General features: G+C 42.1%; 1 protein-coding gene across 1 annotated transcript in view; it reads right to left on the reverse strand.

Moving 5' to 3' along the window:
* LOC132882234 (4-galactosyl-N-acetylglucosaminide 3-alpha-L-fucosyltransferase 9-like) overlaps window positions 1-13,706 on the reverse strand; it is a 150,601-nt gene extending 136,895 nt beyond the window's left edge. Inside the window, exon 1 of the mRNA XM_060915496.1 lies at window positions 13,587-13,706. The gene's annotated coding sequence lies outside the window, so the exon portion shown is untranslated. The remainder of the gene's footprint in view (window positions 1-13,586) is intronic.
* Between the last annotated feature and the right edge of the window lie 320 nt (window positions 13,707-14,026).

Consider the following 14,026-nt stretch of genomic DNA (forward strand, 5'->3'; position numbering starts at 1 on the left):
GTGGACCATTTGTTATTTCATACACGCACATAAATATATGCTGCCATCAAATGAATTGGTTTGCTGCCTTGAGAGGAAGAAATGGGGTAGTTTTCTAGTCTTTTGTAAGTTTTGTGCAGTTATTAATGATGCTTTGTTTGCCAAAATGTGAAACGTGTAGCCTGTACAGAGTAGATGTGAACTTGTCATAACACCTGTTGATGTAGGTTTGAGTGTTTTTATCTATAATAATATACTACCACTTTAAACACACTAGGAGACACACACACACACACAGCTCTGGAAAAAAAATTAAGAGACCACCGCAAAATTATCAGTTTCTCTGGTTTTACTATTTATAGCTATGTGTTTGAGGAACACGAACATTTTTGTTTTATTCCATAAGCTACTGACAACATTTCCCCCAAATTCCACGTTAACGTATTGTCACTCAGAGCATTGAATTACAGAAAATGACAACTGCTCAAAATAAAAATTATAAAAAAGTGTTTTCAGGCCTTGAATAAGGCACAGAAATCAATCTCATATTCAATTTTAAATAAACACAATACTAGTGTTTGAATTTAGGATGAGTTCAGAAATCAGTATTTGGTGGAATAACCCTGACAGTTAATCACAGCTTTCATGCGTCTTGCCATGCTCTCCACCAGTCTTTCATGATGCTCTTGGGTGACTTTATGCTACTTCTGGTGCAAAAATTCAATCAGCTCAGCTTCGTTTGATGGCTTATCACCATCCATCTTCCTCTTGATCACATTCCAGAGGTTTTCACTGGGGTTCAGGTCTGGAGATTGGGCTGGCCATGACAGGGTCTTGATCTTGTGGTCCTCCATCCACACCTTGATTGATCTGGCTGTGTGGAATGGAGCATTGTCCTACTGGAAACCCCAATCCTCAGAGTTAGGACACTTTGTCAGAGCAGAAGGAAGCAAGTTTTCTTTCAGGGTAACCTTCTACAAGGATTGCTTCATATGTCCTTCACAAACAAAACTCTGCCCCATTCCAATGGGTGTGAGATGCTTTGGCTTGTAGGCCTCTCCAGGTCTCTGTCTAACCATTAGATGACCAGGTGATGGGGAAAAGCTGAAAATTGGACTCATCGGAGAAGATGACCTTACTCCAGTCCCCAACGGTCTAATCCTTATGGTCTCCAGCAAACTTCAGCCTGGCTCTTCTTTGCTTCTCATTGATGAAGGGCTTTTTTTCTAGCTTTCCATGACTTCAACTCCACCCGGAGGAACCTGTTTTGAACCCTTCTTGTTATGGCTGCCATTTGAACCCAGCTGCCATTTGCCATTCTTTTTGTAGGTTACTTGATCTTGTCCTACGGTTGTTGAGTGACATTTGAAGGAGCTGACGATCATCTTGGTCAGCGGAGAGTCATTTTCACCCTCTGCCTGTCTGTAACTTTGCTGTCCCCAACGTCTGCTGCTCTTTTTCTCACTCAAAACTTTTCTTTTTAACTCTTTTGGCATGATGAATAGATATTTTGGTATTCCAATTAAATTTAAGGTACTCCTAGCACTGTTTTTGTTTTCCAAACTGGTCCTAATGCAAGAGGATAGTGATGACCACAGCAGTGGGTTTTTTTTATACTTTTCCTCATTAAATAAGATTTGGTTCAGGTGATCACCTCATCAGTACCTCATTAAGTAAAATGAGGTGTGCTTGTGTTGGAATTTCAGCACAGACACTGGAATGAAATGGCTGCTAGACATGCAGATTTAAGAAAAAAAAAAGTGAAGTGGTCTCAAATTGAATTTTTTCCAGAGTTATATTTACGTTGGTAGGTGGGACAAGACGACAGATATAAATTCATGCTATGGGCAGGAAAATGTTTTAGGCAGGAAAAAAAAATCAGAACACTGGTCATTATTGCACAATAAGCCCCTTTATGGTGATTCAAGTTTTTGTTTATTAGCCAGTAATGACCCATCTAATTAAAAATTGGCTTACTTAACAAGGCCATATCCTTCTGTCTAGACATGGATTTCTGAGCATCATTCCTCTAGAGCTTGAGTCACCTACACCAAACCACACACACCTCGACTTAAACCCTACACACCTGGACACTTGCCTAGACCAGAAACAGACTCACTTGGACCGAGAACACACTCTTCTACCCCAAAACACATTCATCTGAACCATATCACACGATCTTGAATCCAGAACACTCACTCACACACACACACACACACACACACACACACACACACACACACGTCAACCATCTGTCTAATCTTTAGAATACTTGTGCATGTACATTATAATTTACAATAGCTGATAGTGTTTAAAGCTATAGTGTATATGGTTCAGGGACTGGCATTGAAATGAAAATCAACAGAATAGAAACACGATAAGAGTCAAGGATTCAAATCTTTTTTTTGTTATGTGCAGTCATAAGTACAGTGTAGTGAGCACAATGAAATTTTTACTTGGATGTCTCTCCACAGCCAAGACCAGACAGTAAACATACAGTAACAATGCAGTATCCATAACATACTACATTACAGTAAAGTTAAGATAGATGACATTCACAGAAATATACATTGGTGTAAATATAATACAAAAAATTAAGAGGAGAAAATCCAAATATAGACGCAAATATGACTGCAGCAGCACTGACTGTGAAAGTGACGATACCGAATGTCCTGGCGTTGTGAGTGAAGCATCAGTGGGTCACTTGTGTTATATGAGAGAGAGTTGAAAAGTTTTATCACATTGCACATTATTACATTACAGAGGCTTTATACATCATTGTTCTGAGAGGGAGTGCTATGAAGCTCCTGGACCACACCCAAGCTCATGCACTTCATGCAAAGAGGTGTGTGTGTGTGTGTGTGTGTGTGTGTGTGTGTGTGTGTGTGTGTGTGTGTGTGTGTGTGTGTGTGCCTGCCTGGAATTCCTAAGGTGTGATCAGTGTCCAAATCTTGCCTTTTATATTTTCCTAGTTACCTTTCTGTTTATTTTTCTCAGGTAGTCTACCCCTACATTGTGTTTTAAGCAGTTATTATGGCCATAACTCATCAGGTTTTAGAGGAGATACTTAACAAGAAACTGGAACCGCTACTAACATCTCTGAACTTTCTCAATGCAAAATATGAACCTTCTCAAACAAGTTGCACAGCAGGATACAAAGATAAAGGCAGTCACCGCAGAGTACAGTGATCTGAAGCAGGAGACTGGAGACATGAAAATTTGAATGACCAGAAAGTGTGGCTAAATGAACTTGTACAATATGGCTGCCACAAATGCCTTGAATTTTGAGGTATTCCGGAGACCACCAAAGAAGACACTACTGTCACGAGCCTGGCAGGGATAAAAATTTTGGCTGCAGGCGTTTCAACAAGTCACTGAATCTGTCCCAAGACGGAAACTTCGAACTTCCCACTGTCTGTTATTGCGAAGTTTGTGTGTCATAACATGACAGATGAGATTTACAAAGCCACAGGCAAACTGCCTGACTTCAAGACCAAGAATATCAAGAGCTTCGGTCACTTAGGGCCAATTTATGCTGACAACCCAGTCCTCACAGACGGCGTCGCAGATGGCGTCTGTGAAGCCTCCCCCTCGCAGATGCTCTGCGCGCACCTCCCAAAAATTGTGACCACCGCAGACAGCCTCGCAGACAGCCTCGCAGACAGCGTCGCAGACAAGAGGGCTCTGATTGGTCCACTCTACATCCGCTGTACACACACTTCCGCTTCCCTACTTCCCCGGTTTGGTTTGTTTTCACGACCGCCATTTTTAAAAACACGAGCAAAGATGGAGTAGCACGAAGAGCGGTTGATCGAGGAAGTGAGGAAGTACGTACATCTATACGACTCCAGTTCTAGTCATTATATCTCGATCAAAGTGCGGACTCGTCCAGTGGCCATTGTTGTTGGTGTTGAATGACCTGTTGCTCAGTAACTGGAGGATAAACACTCCACTAACTACACCCACCAACTACTCCTAGCGACTTCGCGCCCCCTTGCGTTGTGGCGGTGAATAACATCGCGCACGCCTATACACGCCTATACTCCCCGCTCAATGATAAATTACAACTGTCTGCAAAAAGCTATCTGTGAATGCCTTGTTGCAAGAGCATGCAGAAGCCTTTAGGGGAGAGCAACACCATCTATATCAACGAGTCACTGGCGGAGATGGACAAGAAACTGGTTAAAAGTGCACTGGAATGTAAGAAAGACCTGAAATATGAATTTATTTGGTCAATTTATGGCAAGATCTATTTGCGTATGAATGAGACCAGCCCAGCAACACACATGAAGTCAAGAGCAAGTACTCGCTTGACTCAGGTGACATGCAGTAGAGGCAACAACATGGCGACAACACAGATGATTACAGATAAGCTACTGTATTTTGTGTATTTGTCTAAATTATTGAGTGCAAGTTTTGTTTTGTTTTTTGATTGAGTGCAAGTACCCCTAATTCCAATCTTCATCTAATCAATGTCTAAGTGTGCTATCTGTACTAAATCAATTAATAGAAATTGTCATGCTGTTGAGTGTGATTGAAGTGGTCAGTCCCTACCAAAAGTGGTCCAAGGAAGGATAACTGGTGAACCGGTGACAGGGTCATGGGTGTCGAAGGCTCATTGATTTGCATGGGGCATGAAGGCTGGACCATGCTAGCCAGCCCCATTACCATTTCCTTTTTATTTGATCACAATTTCAATAAGCATGTTCTAGACCAAAAGGTGCAGCTTCAGCAATAAAGTGTTGTCTCCAGGTGAAGGACTGTTCATTCACGTCTTGCCTTTAGTCCAGAAATGTGATATCTCGCAGGGAATCGGCCGTCAGACATTCTGTCGCATGTCCCAGACCCGGTGAAATGTAACTGAATTGTCTTGGCCAGGCCTAAGGGTCCCATCTGCATCTCATCATTGCTGAGGAGTGTGCTCCCATCACCCAATCAAGCATCCAGCCAGAGCAGGTCATGATATATTTTTTACCATATTAACATGCCATTGTGTGTTATGCCTGATGTAAAGACTCTCGTCTCTGCGAGCCTACCACACAGATTTAATACTTGTCATTTTTAGGGCATACCTAACAACGTGTTTTCTTTCTCTCTCTCTCTTCCCCCCCCATCTGTCCCTCTGAGTTACATGTTGATCCTGGGATTGAGATGCTGGCCTCTTCTGCCCCTCGGACCTGCTTGATCCATCCTGGTGCCCTGTGTCTGGTCGGAGTTTTATCGCCCCACTCCTGTGAAGGACGGCCCCATGAGGACAGTTGAGGGTTATACCTGTTAAAACTGTTAATATTATAGTCAGGCTGTCTGTTGTAGCCCAAATGAGGATGGGTTCCCTTTTGAGTCTGGTTCCTCTCGAGGTTTCTTCCTCATGTCGTCTGAGGGAGTTTTTCCTTGCCACCGTCGCCACAGGCTTGCTCATTGGGGATAGATTAGGGATAAAATTAGCTCATGTTTTAAGTCATTCAAATTCTGTAAAGCTGCTTTGCGACAATGTTTATTGTTAAAAGCGCTGTACAAATAAACTTGATTTGATTTGATTTGATATAATTTGTTTTGCCAGTTCCTGAGGGGATTTGAACTCATTCACATGAATGAATTAATCTGAAGGAATGAATTCCTCATCGTTGGTATGAAGAATCACAACAGCTCAGGATCCATGAATTTAAATTATTAAATATCTTTTCTGTAAAGAGCTCTGAAATGGTAGGTACAATTTACATCTATGTGAGGTCTTATCACCTTTATTGTTAAGGTAATTGTACAATGCACAACCGTAAGCCCCTGTTTTTTAGGCTTGTGTTTACTCAGTTCATTAAAATATTTCACTTTGTACAAAATTGAGGACTGCGAGTTGGCCTAGTGGTTAGCGTGTCTGCCTCTCAATCAAGAGATTAGGTCATACCAAACACCATCATAAAAATGGTACCTGCTGCTGTCTGGCAAGGCACACTGCAATACAGATGTGAGTGGGGAGTCAAACTCTCCTAGTTACCAGAGGACTAGCCCCCCACTGTAACCCTAGCTGTATAGGTGAGAGGCCAAGGGCTATAGAAGCAGCTGCCTGATGCACCTTAAGGGCCTGGTTAGTACTGGGATGGGAGACGTGCCTGGGAAGACCAGGGGCCTCATTTATAAACGATGCGTACGCACAAAAGAATGCGTACGCCACATTCTACGCAAGCTTCGGTATTTATAAAAAGTGAACTTGACGGTAAAATGTGCGCACCTCCACGCAAGCTCTGACCCATGCGTACGCACACAAAAAAGGGAAATGCGGAAAATGCGACCTCAGGAGGAAACGGGGAGAACGACCTGAAATTGGTTCAATAATCGAAGTTTAACACAAACATAACATCGCGCATCAAAGACGTGACTGACTTAACATTTATAATCCTTAATTTTGTGCACTTGTCAAAAATAACATCTTATTTAAGGCAATAAAGACAAATTGAAACAAATGATTACTTTTTAAGAAATTCTTTAATGCTGGCATTTAATGCAGACAACTCATTTTTTATTTCTTTTAACTCCCGGGCAGTGGTGTAGTGGTTAGCGCTGTCGCCTCACAGCAAGAAGGTCCTGGGTTCGAGCCCCATGGCCGGCGAGGGCCTTTCTGTGCGGAGTTTGCATGTTCTCCCCGTGTCCGCGTGGGTTTCCTCCGGGTGCTCCGGTTTCCCCCACAGTCCAAAAACATGCAGGTTAGGTTAACTGGTGACTCTAAATTGACCGTAGGTGTGAATGTGAGTGTGAATGGTTGTCTGTGTCTATGTGTCAGCCCTGTGATGACCTGGCGACTTGTCCAGGGTGTACCCCGCCTTTCGCCCGTAGTCAGCTGGGATAGGCTCCAGCTTGCCTGCGACCCTGTAGAAGGATAAAGCGGCTAGAGATAATGAGATGAGATGAGATGAGAACTCCCGGGTGACCTTGCGGACGGCATCCACATGTTCCCACTGCACCTGCAGCACTGCATCTGTTAGGACACGGGCGCTGGTGGCTGGTTTCGGCATGGATGCACATGCATCGGAGGCCGTGGACGTCCTTGGGACCTCCGCTGCCGCAGCTGACACACTGCTGGCCTCACTGGCACACCCAGCAACTGCGAGGGGATTTTTTTGTTAATAAAATACTTTTTCTGGATGAAGACTCATTTCAATTAATTTCACACCCATTTCAAACAAGGGGGCACACGTGCAATGTGAGGTGGTTCCTTGATACACAACCAAAAAAAAATTACATACCCGAGTCCTCGGCTGTTTCATGTGGCCCAGCATCGGTGTCACCCTCCTCCTCATGCTCAACTCCACTCAGGAGTGTTTCCCCTATAATGCCAGCCAGTTTTTGATCCAGTGGGGTGAGCTCCGGCTCCCCCTTCCCCGCGCCCGCTGCACGGACGCTTTGGCGGTGTGCCACGATCCTCTTCTTGGCATCCACCTTTATGTCGGACCATTTGTTTTTTTTTTTACCTCTGCCATAGTATGGCCTTGTGAAGCTACAGAATTGACCGTGTCGGCCACATGCTGCCAGTCACACATTTTTTTTTCGCATTTGTAACTCCCGTACTATGGCCTCCAAACAAAACAGCTCGATGCTGCTCCACTTCATCTACTAGCACTTCAACTTCACAGTTGGTGAAGTTGCGCTTCTTTGTCTTTCCTTCTGTTTTGGGCATGTTGTCCACAGATATCAATATTCATTAAGGGCGTTTCGCTGAATATTTATAGGCAATTGTGGGTGTGTCTTGAGGTACGCACAGGTGCTGCAAATTTAGAGTGGATTGTGATTTATAAAGGGAAATTGGCATGGAACGTGCATGCGCACGGTTTTATAAATCAGAATATTTCTGTGCGCACGCACATTCTGAGTTTCGTGCGCACGCCGTCTTCTGGAGTAAATCCTGCGCAAAGTTTTATAAATGAGGCCCCAGGTCCTTGTACAGCAGGGACTTTGACACAATTGAGGCCTCCAGGTGCTGACAATCCAGAAGATTAATTTATGCTTTGATGGTGTTTTGTCCTTTTCAGATCCTCCTGTTTCTCTCAGACATCTGAATCTCTCTGATAATTTCTTGTCATATTAGATCATCTAACACCGCATGTCTGGGTGAATTATCTCAGTCAAAGTTGGACAGGATGTTTCTTATAAGGGTGGCTGCTGTTCATAAGAGTCACTGCAGTGGAAGTCCGTGTTCTTTGCTATAAAAGTGAACTGCATGATCCCATGTCAGAACCAAGCAGTTAGGTCCGTATTAATGTGATGATTACAGCTGATAGACATCTCATCTTTGTGTTTATTCTTTGGGTTCCTCAAATAGAGAGCATTGAAGCATATTATTTATAATTGGTTTAATTTAGATAAACAACTTGTTGATGCACTTGAATACACACATCTTGTTTTTAGTGTGTTGTTCGCTGCACATATGGCTGAAGCAACCTGTTATAGAAAAGCAAACAGACTGAAACCTGATCCATAGAAACACTGGTGTTCCATCCATCCATTATCTGTAGCCGCTTATCCTGTTCTACAGGGTCATGGGTAAAGCTGGAGCCTATCCCAGCTGACGATGGGCGAGAGGCGGGGTTCACCCTGGACAAGTTGCCAGGTCATCGCAGGGCTGACACAAACACTGGTGTTTCATGAGAAAATTTATCTTCATGCAAACATGTTCAGTCAAAGAGTCCCAGAAATTTCTCAACACACACACACTTCTGTGATTATACAGAGCTCTTCTTCAGACTGTTCTCAAGTTAAGACCTATGTGTGTAAAGTACAAGGAAGGGTTTCAAAATGCTACTTCATCATTAAGTGTCCTATTGTAAATATGTGAATAATATTGCTTTTAATTCTTTTATGTAGTAAATGTAGAAGTAGGCAGGGGCGCAGATACGTTTTTTGAACTGGGGGAGACAAAGCTGCCAGCAAACCAACCCCAACCCCACCCCCAACATGTGTTGTGCGAGGAATATACTCTGATGCCCTCAGGGCAGCGACATTACTCAGCTAAGACAAAAAAACCATCACTCCTTCATCCCTGCAACCGTTAGCTTTGGCCTACTAATAAATAAATAGCGTAGGAATAGAGCACACCTGTGATGTCTGGTGCTCTCATGTGCTATTTACCACTGGCACGACAGGATGTCATGTGGGTTGAATGTGTGTGTGTGTGTGTGTGTTCTGGATGACTGCTGACTGTTTTGTCTACCCTTTGTATTTATCTATAGCATCTAGGTCTGTGTATCCTATGTATTGAGACTTGGACTGTCAAACTTAATTACCCATCATTGAAAGAAATAAAGCTTATTGATTCTGATACTGATTCCAATCACTCCCCAAGCATGCCATATGCCGTATGCAAAAACTGTTTTATTTAAACATTAACTGACTTTCAGCACACTGATTCTTTAAGAAAACAGAAAGAGCAGGGTGTAAAAAAAACCCCACACAAAATGTAATTAAAAGTCACTTCTTACTTGATGTGCCTTACAAACACATAAACAACATAGCCTATATATATATATATATATATATATATATATATATATATATATATATATATATATATGAATAAAATTGTAAATAAGTAGTCTACATGAGTTTTTTCAATAAATGGCCTCAAATGCAGAAACAGATTATGTGAAGGATCCAAAAACCTCTCTCCTCCGATCCTTGCCCTGAATATATTGTTGGGTGATGTCTCTCCTATTCAGATTGTCCAGCCTCTCTTGGTGGATGTGGCACACTGCCACTCCATTCAGCCTTTTTTGGGTCATGGTGGACCCAAACATAGCGAGAGGCTGGGCTACGTGTGTGTGTGTGTAAAGTGTAAACCAGTGCATCCTGACTTTCTAACTATGCCTGTGTGTTGCGTGAGCGGCAGTCAGTCAACAACTCTTCGCAAAGTTTCCTTATGAAACAATATGCTCGCTGAAATTATGGCAGGGAACGCCAGATTAAACATTAAAACTGCCTTCTGAGCACTGATTCTACAGGCTACCACCGAAAGAAGGAGGCTACCAGAAAGGCATCTCTACTCCGTACGACTTTACTTTCACTACGACATTACTTTGAACAGACTATCAAAAAATTGCAAGGTGATATGATAAAGTAAGGCACAGTTTACTTACAGTCATTGTTTTCCGAAAAAACGATGCAATCGTTTTCTGCCTTTTCGGTTTGGCACCCTTCATCATGCCGTGTTGGGGTCCTGAACTAGGAGCTGGACTAGGACATATGCCTGTCAAACTTGTTGTGGGTAACCATAGCAACCAAGCTCGAGCTCGCAACCTGTGCAGTCTGCGCAGCTCAACCAACCGAATATCAGTCTTTGTTTTGTTTTATGTGAGTTGTTGCAACTATGTATGTACTGCTGTGCACCTCAATAAACCGAATGGTAATTAGTCTTTTGATTTTTCCGTAAGGTTTGCCTTATGCAAAGAAAGACAGCTTAGACGTTTTTTCCTCCCTATAGAGGGCTACCGCGTGACGTCACCGTACCGCGAGATTTTGTTAGGGCGCCATATTGGAAGACCTCAAGTACATACATACAATATAAAACAAACTATGAGCGAGAGTGAAGTGACACGATGGCTGATAATTCGGGTTATGCGAGTACATTACCAGCTGCAGAAAGGGCACAGTATAATGTGGAGAAACTGACTGTGATTGATGGGTTTGACCCATATGATAAGACTCGGGGCAAAGGAGAATGGAAACATGAGGAGGACCGGACACCAATTCTGCCATCTGTTTGCTACCCAGACATTGTAAACTATTTGTTGTTTACACCCAGTGCCTACACTGCTGATGACTTGAAGGCCTACAAAGGGCTACAGGCTTACAATTATGTTGTTAGTGGCTTGGGTCGTGATATTACAGCTGTTATTAAGAATAACCTACACATAGTTATGGCCAAGGTAATCTTGTTGATATTTATCTTTTAATAATATATCTTTTCAGTTGAAAAATTAATACTTTTTGTTACTATTAAGGTATCCATAATTTAGGTTAATTTATCCAAATTATACATATGTATTTATGATATACGGTATGCCTACACAACAACTATGCTTTATTTATATAATAGGAGGGAGAGCAAGCCCCAAACCATCCTAAATTATTATTATTATTATTATTATTATTATTATTATTATTATTATTATTAAATTGTAGAAGTCTGGGAGGCTTGCTCCTCATACAGTTATCAACTTGGGGCCAATTTAGCATGTTTTAAATCTGAATTTCTTGCATTTGCTTACCTCAAAGTGTCCACAGATCATGCAAAGACTTATCCATTATATCCACAGTTTTTTGCCAAGTCTCACACAGGTTTCTTTCAAGTCTACTGTTGGGCCAATAAATCATAAATAAAACAGCTCAGATTTGTTTGTTTAAGTCGTTTGCCACTTCACTTTATTCTCGTGGGTTCACATACCGCTGCCGTTATTTCCCCCTAATCACGAGTTTGTTGGTCTTCCAATATGGCGCAGGGTCTGTTTACTTCCGGTTTCGGGTGATGTCAGTGAAATCCCTCTATAAGTGGGGGGGACCAAACGAGGTGAATTTAAATCTGGGTGGGACGAATCCCACCCATCCCACCCTCTATCTGCGCCCGTGGAAGTAGGTGGATTTAATTTAGAAATCTGTCTCACAAAACCAGTAGATTTCCATCAGACTGTGATGAATCTCTATGCACATGCATGTAGAAGCAGGACCTTTTCATTGGTCTTTCGACAATAAAAATAAATCGTGCTACATGACTGTGAACATAAAATCCCGTTTGCAATCGTAGCTGAGGAACACTGATAAGGCCAGTGGAATGTCCAACTGTGTAAATGTGTATATTCGGTGAACATACAGTATTTAATGGCTCAGTTTAATTTATAATAATTTAATATAACATGCACACTGCATTGCATAAGTAATAAGCACTAATACCACGGGTGATTGCTCTAATACAACGAGGGAGGCTCAGCCTCCTCTAAAAATGACGAACATCATGTAGGATGAATTGCACTAGGCTTATGTTATAGCCGACCTTATAACATTGCTATTTCAGATCCAGAATCATAGAAATATATGTGCTCAACCCAACTACAGTGCGAAATCATTCCGTTATAACTTTCCCCAGTTCGCCTAATGTGTGCGTGAGTTTTTCCCCCTCGTGACAGCGCGATGCAGCCCAGCCTCAGTGGATTGGGAGCTATGTGCTTGTCAATCTCAAAATGCAAGACAATTATTGGACAAATACTGCGAAAATGCCCGCCCACGGAGTCTCACGGACTCCCAGCCTCAATGGACTTCAACGGCATTTGGGAGCGATGCGCTTTTCAATCTCAAAATGCAAGACGGTTATTGGACAAATACTGCGAAAATGCCCGCCTACGGACTCCGAGCCTCACAGTGGGAGGGACATGGCAGTTTCCGCGAGGAGACTGGTGATTGGTGAAAGCGGCCGGATATTTTCTTTGATTGACAGCTCGTTTCAACTATAGACAGGCAGCGGTTCAGTGTTGCCAGATTGGGCGGTTTCCCGCCCAATTGGGCAGTTTTAAGTGCATTTTGGCGGGTTTTGAACATATTTTGGGCTGGATAATGTCAGCAGTATCTGGCAACATCAGTTCAGTCCCATGCGGATTCGCAAGTGGTGTGGTGTATTGTAAGAGATCGGCTTACATTTCAATTTCATTCATTACATACAGTTTCTACCAGCTTTTTTAGTTTGTATATATTTTCATTGTAAATAAAGTGTAAATATAGTGTTGTCAAGTTTGCTATCTTAGTTCCAGAAATTTCGTTTATTTGAGTGACTGAACTTGAACTTGAGGGGGCTAGTCAGCTAGCAAGAAAGCTGCGCACGGATGCCAAGCATTGCTGATTTAATTTTGGCGAAGCCATTTGCCAGTCTTCCTTTTGAGGAAAAAATTAAAATTAAAGAGCAGGGTAGACAAACGCCTCAAATTGACTTGGTGAAAAAGGTAGGGAATAATACTCGTTCCTTTCAGCTCTCCTGGTACGAGAAAGTGAATTGGCTAACAGCAAGTGACCCACATCAACAACAGTAAATAAGCTACTTTAGTAATATGTCATGGATGGACCAAAAATATAGAATCTATTTAAAATGTTTATGCTGAGTATATTATATTGGAATATATGTTTTTCTGGATATGAATTAAACACCGCTACAATTTGGAAAACATTTTTAAACAAAAACACAGCCAAGGTCAATTTTTAAACAACATGCCACAATTTTAAAATATAAAATGTTAAAATATACCCCCCCCCCCCCCCCCCAACACCACCATCATGTATATTGGACAGTAGGCTAATGGGCCAAAAGAACCTGTTATTTCACAGTTTGTGACCCTGCCAATAATCAGCCAGATCAGAGGCAAGAGTATGGGCAAAATTGATGTGTTTTTTCTTTTAAAATCTGGAAATATCGTAACCGACCAGCCTCCCCTGTTTGAAAGACTACCAGCCGCCACTGACTAATACCCAACAGATTTGTCCTCAGAAAATAGAAAAACGGGACCCTGGAGTCTCTTGTGCTTTATTACAGTTTATTTCGTCCAAAATGGTCAGTCACAGAAAAAATATAAAACAAGTCCTACCTGTTTGAGGACGTATTGCCTGAGTGCAGTCTGTGTATTCGGAGGGGAAATGAGTGTAAACTGTCAATAGAAGTCAGACCGTACTGCTTTTGTTGCATAAAAAAAAGTGTGTGGCATGTCTAGCTCATACGCTTGTGGTTTTACACTGTCTGCCGTTTTAACATCTGAAATTAAATATGAGGAAGCTGTCAATTGCTATTTCTTCAGCTGTCATTTCCTGTATTACAGTCATTTCAAAGCATAGCAAAATATATAGTGCTGCAAATGATGCAGTACTAAAATGAGAAAACAGATTTACTGTGTTAATACCAAACGGAAAATATAATTAATATTAAATATAAAATCAGTATGCCTTGTTTCAGAGAAGCGGGAAAACAAGTTGATGTTGTTAGTGAAAGCATACAGCAGTTTGAGCACAACATGCTGCAGCCTACTGAATA

This window comes from Neoarius graeffei, chromosome 2, assembly GCF_027579695.1.
Source record: "Neoarius graeffei isolate fNeoGra1 chromosome 2, fNeoGra1.pri, whole genome shotgun sequence".
Classification (NCBI taxonomy): Eukaryota; Metazoa; Chordata; class Actinopteri; order Siluriformes; family Ariidae; genus Neoarius; species Neoarius graeffei.